The sequence below is a fragment of the Pan paniscus genome, chromosome 14 (genome assembly GCF_029289425.2).
Source record: "Pan paniscus chromosome 14, NHGRI_mPanPan1-v2.0_pri, whole genome shotgun sequence".
Taxonomy (NCBI): domain Eukaryota; kingdom Metazoa; phylum Chordata; class Mammalia; order Primates; family Hominidae; genus Pan; species Pan paniscus.
Genome location: NC_073263.2, coordinates 35,236,236 through 35,245,780, shown reverse-complemented (window position 1 = coordinate 35,245,780; position 9,545 = coordinate 35,236,236).

Genomic DNA, 9,545 nt, shown 5'->3' with positions numbered 1-9,545 from the left:
TTCAGCCCCTTCTCTCCACCCCGTAAAAAAGTTTCCCTGGCCAGGAGCCATGGCTCATGCCCGTAATCCCATCATTTTGGGAGGCCGAAGGGAGAGGATCGCTTGAGGCCAGGAGTTCAAGACCAGCCTGGGAAACATAACAAGATCCTGTCCTAAGGAAGAAAAAAAGCTTCCTGTGACCCTTTGCAATGAGCCTTCCACCCTGCAACCTCCAGCCCCTGGCAACCGTCGATCTGTTTTCTGGCCCTGTAGTTTACCTTTCCCAGAATATCATATAAATGGAAGCACATACTTTATAGAGTCTCTTGTGTCTGGCTTGTTTCACACAGGGGACGCCTTTGAGGCTCATCCACATTGCTGCACGTATCAGCAGCTGATTTCTTTTTGCTGTTGAGTCGTATTTCCTTATATGGGCGTGCTGCAATTTGAATATCCTTTCACCAGTAGATGGATGTTTAGATTGTTTCCAGTTTTTAGCTATTAATAATAAAGCTGCTGTGAACTTTGTGAGGACATATGTTTTCATTTATTTGAGGGTAAACACCCATTAGTGGGATTGCTGGGTCATTTGGCAAGTATATGTAGAACTTTTTTTTTTTTAAGAAAGGGGGAGTTTAGGAATGTTGCTGGGTGGTTCATACAGGAAGTGAAATATCAGAGTGATGAGTTTGAAGAGTCAGCTCAGTTCTGGGCTCCATGGTGCCTTTCAAGACCTCTACCCATGGCCTTGCTGTGAGTTGGTAGACTTACTTTATTGCATCGTTGGTCTAGACACAAAGGAAGGGGCAGATCAGTTTCATTCTTAGGTGTTTCCACCTCTTACCAGCGGCATGGCCTCGGGCAAGTACTTGAGCTCATTGCGCTTCTGTTTCCTCAGCTGTAAAGTGAGCATTCCAGCAGGGATGCTGTGAGGGTGTTTTGTTCTTTACTGTGTACTCCAAATGCAGCCAGGAGGATTTTTTTTTTTTTAAGTATACAAGTGAAAAGTGTAGAACAATGCCTGGCACATAGCAAGTACTCAATAAACACCACCAGTTTAAAGTCAGAATCAGAACTAGAATTTCAAATGAAAAAGATTGTGGCAGAGCTCATTTGTCTTCCTAGAAAGCACTGATATTTTTAATTAAATATGCTCACCAGATGACATGAAGAATGTGTTCATTCATTCATCACTTCTTTACTGAGTGCCTGCTGTGGGCCAGGTGAGGAGGCCCTGTCCCGATTCCTACAGAATTTATAGTTCAGGAGGAGAGAGAGGTAGAATGAAAGGCCTGTGTTATAAGTAATTACAAACTCCTCCAGTAAGTACATCAAAAGAAAAGGACAGGGGGCTTGCAAAGAACATCCAATGGGAGAAGTCATGCCACTAGCACCACCAACCCACCTTGCGTGAGTACCGCGCATTGCAGGCTAGAACTTTAGGTCAGTTATTGACTCTGATTGAAGGGAAGTGGAGTCCAGCCCCTCCTGACCTCCTCCCATGATGGCTGGAAAATCATCTCCTCCTTCGTTTAATATTCATCAGCAAACATTTACCTGGTGCCCTTTAAAATCAAACTACTGTCCTAGGCATGGAGGAAACGTACAGGCAGGATGCAACATCGCTTCTCCTGCCAGGGAGTTGACAACATCGTGGAGGATGAGACCAGGCTAATACACAGTGACAGCTCCTCTCCCTGCTGGAACTGCACAGATGAAAAGGATCATGAAACCTTGATGGGTTAACAGTTAAGCACCATTTCCCCGACCCAGATTCACCAAGGGGATGATGCCACTGGAACTCGGGGCACACACTGGCCACCTTTGCCAAATGGGGCCCACAGAACTGGAGGGCCTTCTCCTTGGGGGCCATGAGGAGGGGTGAAATCCCCTGAGTAGGAGGCCGTAGAGCAACAAAAGACCAGGGCTCAGTCCCCCGCTGCAGCCAGATGGTGTTTGCCAGAGATTTCCAGAGGAAACTGAGTGTGAACGAGCAGCAGTCTGCGGTGGAGATATGTAACATGTCTTGGCAAGTAACAACTGTTTCTGAACATTGGAAAAGGTACTGGCTGCTGAGAAGCCATTCCTGATGTGCAGGAACGAAAGTGTCAGTGGGAACCTCCAGGACTGCTCTTCTCTTGGGTCTCGGCCGGGTCCAGCCAATGGCAGTGAGTGGACAAATGGTCGAGCTAATATAATCCATAGGTCTTACCTGATTTCTTACCTGAGTTGCCAGCTGTGCTTTCTGAAGGCCTTCTAAGCACTAAGCATGGAGCTCAGTCCTATGGGGCATCCAAGATGACGATATAGGTTGTGTTAGGTTTTCAGTATCCCCAATTCTTTTGGGGTTCTCCTCCTTCCCCATCCCAATCAGGTGCTGCTATGGGGCCACCCATCATGGTATCCTCCCCCTTCTAGTCATGAGACGGTCACATGTTTCAGCCCAATCTTTCTACCCCTTCCCCTGGCAACAGTGGTTGAACTTGGGCTGGTCATATGACTTGAGTTGGGCCAACTAGGGACTTTTATGGGACTTCTCAATTTGGGACCACAGGTGTGATGGCTTTGTGATACACTACTGTACTGAATTGCATTTCTTAGAATTCCTTCTCCTGTATGTTTTCAGACAGGGTGGGCCGTAAAAGACATGCTTTCAGGAGACTGTGAGGACGAGGACGGAAAAGAAGCAGTAGCCCTGTGTAGTACACACACCCTTCTTCCCGGTTACTCAAACACTCATACAGATGCTGCTGTGAAGGAACTTCACAGGTGTGCTTGAAGCCCCTGATCAGCTGGTGTTAAGTTACGGAGACTACCCTGGATGGGCATAACTTGCAAAGCTTTTAAAGACAGCTTCAGCTTTCTCCAGACATGAGCTTCTGCTTGTGTCTGTGGAGCCCTGCCTGCTTCTGATCTTGCCTTCTTGAAGCCTGCCCTAAAGATTTCTGATGTTCTTAGCCAGACAGTTCCTCACGATCAATTCCTAGGGATGCGTGGGTTTGAGAGTATGTGTCCTACAGATTCTGTTTGCCTGGCTGGACCCTGACTGGTACAGCGAGAGACAGAGTTTTGCCTTTGAATTATTATGGTAGTAGAGTCTGCTAGTTGTCCTACGCATCTGTTCTCTTCTCTCATTAGACTGGAACTCTTGAATTTCAGCTAGGCTCATCACCACCCACAGATTCAAAATTCAAAACAGGCTGGGTATAGGGGCTCAGGCCTGTAATCCCAGCACTCTGGGAGGCCGAGGCAGACAGATCATTTGAGGGCAGGAGTTTGAGACCAGCTTGGGTAACATGGTGAAACCCTGTCTCTACTAAACATACAAAAATTAGCTGGGCATTGTAGGGCGCACCTGTGGTCCCACCTACTCGGGAGGCTGTGGCAGGAGAATTGATTGAATCTGGGAGGTGGAGGTTGCAGTGAGCTGAGATTGCACCAGTGCACTCCAGACTGGATGGGAGAGCAAGACCCTGTCTCAAAAAAAAAAAAAAAAAAAAACCTCAAAAGAGAAGTAAAATATATAGTAGTCCCCTTTTATCCAGAGGGGATACATTTCAAGACACCGAGTGAAGCCTGGAACCATGGATAGTACCTAATCCTGTATTACTATTTTTTTTTCTATACATACATATTTATGATAAAGTTGAATTTATAAATTAGGCACAGTATTCTTGAGCTCTGGGACCATTGTTAAGTAAAGTAAGTGTTACTTGCACACAAGCGCTATGATGCCACCTGAGGGCTGAGGGCAGAATCTGTCTTCACATACACTGCACACTATTTTGGCCAATCTCAGCCAAGGCGGAGGCGGGGCTGCCCCCTCAGGTGACCTGGGATGCACCCTTCACTTCCTACACCCACCCTGGCTCCCCAAACCCAGTCACTCACACCCACAGCCACAGTAGTTGCACAGCTGTGTGAATTTATTAAAAGCTGCTGAATCAAACACTTTAAAAAAATGAATTTTATGGTAGGTAAGTTACATTGAAATAAAGCTGATATGCAAAAAGTGTATTAAAAATAAAGTATCACACAGAAAAACACAAATAATGAAAGGAAACTGAGAATGGCATTCTGGGGAATAAGTACCTTACCCAAGGTGGAAAGAGGAGGTAGATAATCAACAGAGAAAGTGGGTATTGGGAGAGGCAGGAGGTCCTGTCCCCCCACAGGAGGAGCATCAGAAGAAGTGGGCAGGCAGCTGCTTCAGGCACTGCCAAGTGGTCAAGGAAGAGTCGAACCAGTACAAAGGGCATGAACCAACCAGGTCACCAATGTCCCCAAGAGAGCCACGCTGGCAGTGACTTGCAGAGCTGGGTGTGGGTGGGAAGAATTTGAAGAAGTAACAGGGTGAGGCAAGCTCTTTAGGAAGACCTGAGTACATTTTTTATCCAAAAGCCACTCCCCTCCCTGACTCCCAGTGCTAGTGCAGTAGGAACAGGCTGAGAGGGCAGGAAGAAGGGGTGGCCTGGCCAAGGAGTAAGGACCGAGGTCTTTTCCAAGTTATGATCTTTTCTCCTTTACCTCTGGTAAGCGTTACTAGCAGGCATATTTGCTTAGGATATTAGAAAACTTAGTTTCTCAGGCCTAAAACCCCTTTGACATGATAATAATAATTGTAACTTATTTATTAAGAGTTATACTCTCAATAAATTGGACATAAGCATAAAGTGGTTTTATTCCTTCCAATAACTGTCCCTTGATAATGTCATGTTGAAACATTTTTCTTACTAAAGGCCAACTAAGGTCCCTTCATCACACCATTTTGACTTGACTCTATAATTATTCATCATTCTTGGTTACTAAAACAGATTTATTTCAGCACTGAAAGCTCAGTCCTTACCACTGAAAAGGGCTATAACTGCTTTGAGCAAAGGAGTGGGTGCGATTTGGCTTTGAGTCCCCTCTTCAGTAAGAGTGGGCTCCCCAACTCCTGGGCAGGAAGCAGGCAGTCTACCCTCATGACTGTCATGGTGGGGCCATGATTTGGCCCCTCGGTGCTCATGCTCTGCTCTCCTGGCGGCCTCACCAGAGGTGGTTGCCTTCACATGGGCAGTGTGGGAGCTTTCTCCTTGGAGAGCTCTTCAGTTTCACCTCCACCACTGAGAATAATTCAGCCCCACCAGTAATACTGGTCCTCAACCCATTCTCCAGATGGGATGTTCCATTGATCTTGAAGTGTCCCTGGTGCTCGTGCCTCTGATAACCTTTGTGCTCTTTCACTGCCATAGAAACCACAGGGCTCCTCTTCCACAGACTATGAGGGCCATGAAGGATCATTTCATGACCCAGCTTGGGCTCCCTAAGAAGTAGGGTTGCCAGATAAAATGTGAGATGCCCAGTTAAATTTAAATTTCCGAAAAACAGGACATAATTTTTAGTATACTGTCTTGTATAGTATTTGGAGCATACTCATACCACAAAGTTATTCATTGTTTATCTGAAATTCAAATTTAACTGGGCGCCTTGCATTTTTATGCACTAAGTCTAAGAACTGTAGAAAGAATCAGACTCCAAGATGCAGCTTGCATACAGGAAGTTTACTGGGGAATGCTCTAAGGATCAACACCTTTCGGGGAGGGAAGGCAGCTGAACCCAGCAGAGAGAAGTTGAACTGTGACGCAGTTGCAACAAAGGCCTCAGCCAACCCCACACAGGGGCTCCTGAGCTGGGGCAACCCTTCAGAGTCATCTCACATTGAGGGAGGTGGTTGGGGCTTTATACCTGTATTAGTCCATTCTTACGCTACTAAAAAAAGACATACCTGAGGCTGGGTAATTTATAAAGGAAAGAGGTTTAATTGACTCACAGTTGAGCATGGTTGGGGAGACCTCAGGAAACTTAAAATCATGGTGGAAGGGAAAGCAAACATGCCTTTCTTCACATGGCAGCAGCAAGGAGAAGTGCTGAGCAAAAGGTGGGCAAGAGCCCCTTATAAAACCATCAGATCTCGTGAGAACTCACTCACAATCACAAGAACAGCAGCTTGGGGTAACCGCCCCCATGATTCAATTACCTCCCAGTGGGTCCCTCCCATGACACTTGGGGATTATGGGAATTACAGTTCAAGATGAGATTTGGGTAGGGACACAGCCAAATCATATCAATACTCGACACCGACCATCACTGGGGGTGGGTGGACCCTGGAAGGGGGTGTGACCTTGGGCAAGGTGGTACTCTTTAGGAAGGGTGAATCCACAAGTGAGAAGTTCCGCTAAGAGCTGCCAGTCACCAGCACCTCCAGAACACACAAGCTATACCCCGTCAGGTAGAAACCAGGTGCCACTGACACATCCCACATGATCAAAGGTTTCAAAGCAGATCAGACAGAATCCAGTGGCAGGAGAATCTGAATTGTCATAAGGACAAAGGGCAAGAGGCCAAAGTAAAAAGAAACTGGACTCCAGTAGATTGGATGATAGCCGTGATGAAAACAATGATTTTGTTTCAGCAAAATTCCATTATCAGCCTCTTGCTGGGTATAAAAGTTGGACACAAGTGCATAGGTTTCACAGGAGTTGAAGAGCCTGAAGCGCTTGTACTGAATTTAACCCTTTTCCCCTTTAACACTGGGGACCAGAAGCGGTAGCTCACCTGAGACCTATAATTCCAGCACTTTGGGAGGCTGCAGGGGGACAGATCACCTGAGGTCAGGAGTTTGAGACCAGCCTGGACAACATGGTGAAACCCCATCTTTACTAAAAACACAAAAATTGGCCAGGCGTGGTGGTGGGTGCCTGTAGTCCTAGCTACTTGGGAGGCTGAGACAGGAGAATTGCCTGAACCTGGGAGGCAGAGATTGCAGTAAGCCAAGATGGCACCACTGCACTTCTGCCTGGGTGAGGGAGTGAGACTCCGTCTCAAAAATAAAACAAAACAAAACAAACAAACAAAAAACTGGGACTCCCAGAGAATCCTTTGCCTTTAGAAGAGGTGCATGCAGAGTTCACATTTGGGAGGCGGGGCTCCAAGTCACCGCAGGCCAGGCAGCTGTGTTGCTTCTCTGAAGCAGCGTCCCCACTGAGGCAACATAGGTCCGTCCCCACCCCTTGTGCCTGTCCCCTGGCCCTTCCTCTCTTTCTCCTCCCTTCCTCTGTGGGCCCACCCCTTCCCACCCATCGCTCTCCCGTCCTCTTCCTTTGCTCACATGCCCCAGGGTGGGGGCACGATCTGTCTTTGGACACACTGGACACTGTTTTGGCTGGCCTTAGCTGAGGCCTCCAATGTGGGCCCCCCCCTCGGGTGTCCTGGAATGCCCCCTTCACTTCCTAAACCCCCGCAGGCTCTGGCAAACCCAGCCACTCACACCCACAGCCACACCCAGATCTTGTCATCACCCGCTGCTCCTCCTACACCTTCCCCCCACCCCGCTCCATCCTCCCACTTGCTGGCCAGAGCCCCGTTATTCCAGCTCCCTCCCTGGCTCCCCTGGGTTTGCTTCCCGGGTCCCTCCCTAGACCACAAGTCAGCCCTTCAGCTGCTCTCTTACTCTAACTTCCTTCCCTCTAGCTCTTCCTCCCACCCCACCCACCCCTCTTCTCTCTCCTGCAGCCTGCTGGGAGCTGTGGGGTCAGGCATCGGTGATGTCTCTGGAAGCCATTCAGCAATGAAGGGATCCAAGGCCTGTGGCCTGCCACTCCTGCTCCCTGCAGGTGACATCCTCTCCTCCTCACATGGAAACATGGAGGACTTCAAAGGAGGTGGCCCTGGCTTCCCGCCCCTGCCCCTCCCCCTTCAACCCCTTCTGCACCTAGCTCACCCTGCTCTTCCCTCGAGTCTCATAGGAAGGCGGGGCCCTCCCTGTCCAATGTCCCTGCCATCCAGGCCCTGAACCCTTTCTCCTCCTGTGTCTTTAGCCTCCTGCTGATCATGATTCCATCCATTACCAGGACACTTCTTTTCTACTGGCACAGTCTTGTCTTGTCTTTTTTATTTTATTTTATTTTATTTTTTTTTTGAGACAGAGTCTTGCTCTTGTCGCCCAGGCTGGAGAGCAATGGCATGATCTTGGCTCACTGCAACCTCCACGCTTCCTGAGTTTAAGTGATTCTCCTGCCTCAGCCTCCCAAGTAGCTGGGATTACAGGCACACACCACCACACCCGGCTAATTTTTATATTTTTAGTAGAGACGGGGTTTTGCCACATTGGCCAGGCTGGTCTTGAACTCCTGACCTCAGGTGATCTGCCTGCCTCGGCCTCCCAAAGTGCTGGGATTACAGGCTTGAGCCACCGTGCCCGGCCTGGCCCAGTCTTTTCTGTTGTGTGAACATACTCGAGACCCTCCATGCCCTTTAAAGAATTAATCAGTTGATCCTCTGCTTCCACCAAGGTATCCCCAGGTCTCTGTCCTGTCGGCATTCAAGTTACCTCAGGGAATAAGTTTCCCTTCCACCTACTCCACCTCTCCATCATCCCATTTCAGTCTCTGAAATAGGCCTCCCGCCCCCTAACTTCCCCGCCCCACCTAGGTCCTGGCCCATGTCAGCCTCTATCTTGGGGACTCTTGCTGCTCTTCTTGGCTCTGTTGACCATTCTCTCCTTAAAAGTCTTCTCAGCCTCTTCCTCAGGCTTCAAGGTGTCACCACTGGTGTTGCCATAGGTTCTTTTGCTCCCTGCCCTCTTCCTTCCTCCCTCTACTCATGCCCATGCTCCCCATGGGCCCCACAGAGGCCCATGACTTCCCAAGTGTCACCATCCCCCCAACCCCACCCTATCCTCTCTGGGGATCTCAAGCCCAGGTCTGCAGCTGCCTCTTAGACCTCCCACCTGAGTGCCCCGGGGGCTCCTCTTCAGCTCAACACTGCCAAACCCACAGATCTTCTCCACACGGATCCCCAGCCCAAGTGTGTGCACCTCCTTCTACCAATGGCTCATAGCCAGAAATCTCGGAGGCATATTGAATTCTTTCCTTTTTCTTCTATATCCAGTCTGGATAGAAAACCAATATAACAGACAGCTGGCAGCCTCTCAAGGACAAAGGTTAAACTTTGAACTTCTTAGACAATGTTCTAATATTATGATTTGCATCTGAGCACTAGCAATGTTTGTTCATTCCTTTACCCCTTCCCTCACTAGCTCACCCAGGCCCAAGCAAGAGCTGAGTGTCTTCGAAGATCAGTGCTGTGTCTTCGAGATGCACAGTGTGGGCCCCTGCCCTCAGGGTCCTCCGGGCCAGCCAGAGAGATTCAGAAACAGGGAGATGACTGAGTGCATGGACCCATGCAAGCACTTGCACAGGACACAGACAAGGGAGATGCCTGTGCCAGCTCAGGGAGGAGGGGACATTTCTCCAAGGAGAGTAAAAGCTGTCTTGGCCAAGACATCATGCTCAACAGCGAAATCCAAAAGTCCAGAAGAGTGTTTGACATGTGCTAGAAGCACCGTAAATATTTGATGAGTCAGTGAGTAAGTGTGTGTGTGTTTGTTATAAACCATAGCATAAAATAAGAATCCATGGGTCCATGGTAATATAAATAAACAATTGGATAAATAAATAAATGGGGGCAGGGGAAGGACAGGACTTCCTTCCAGTAGAATTCCAGCTACTAAATGTGGAAGGAAT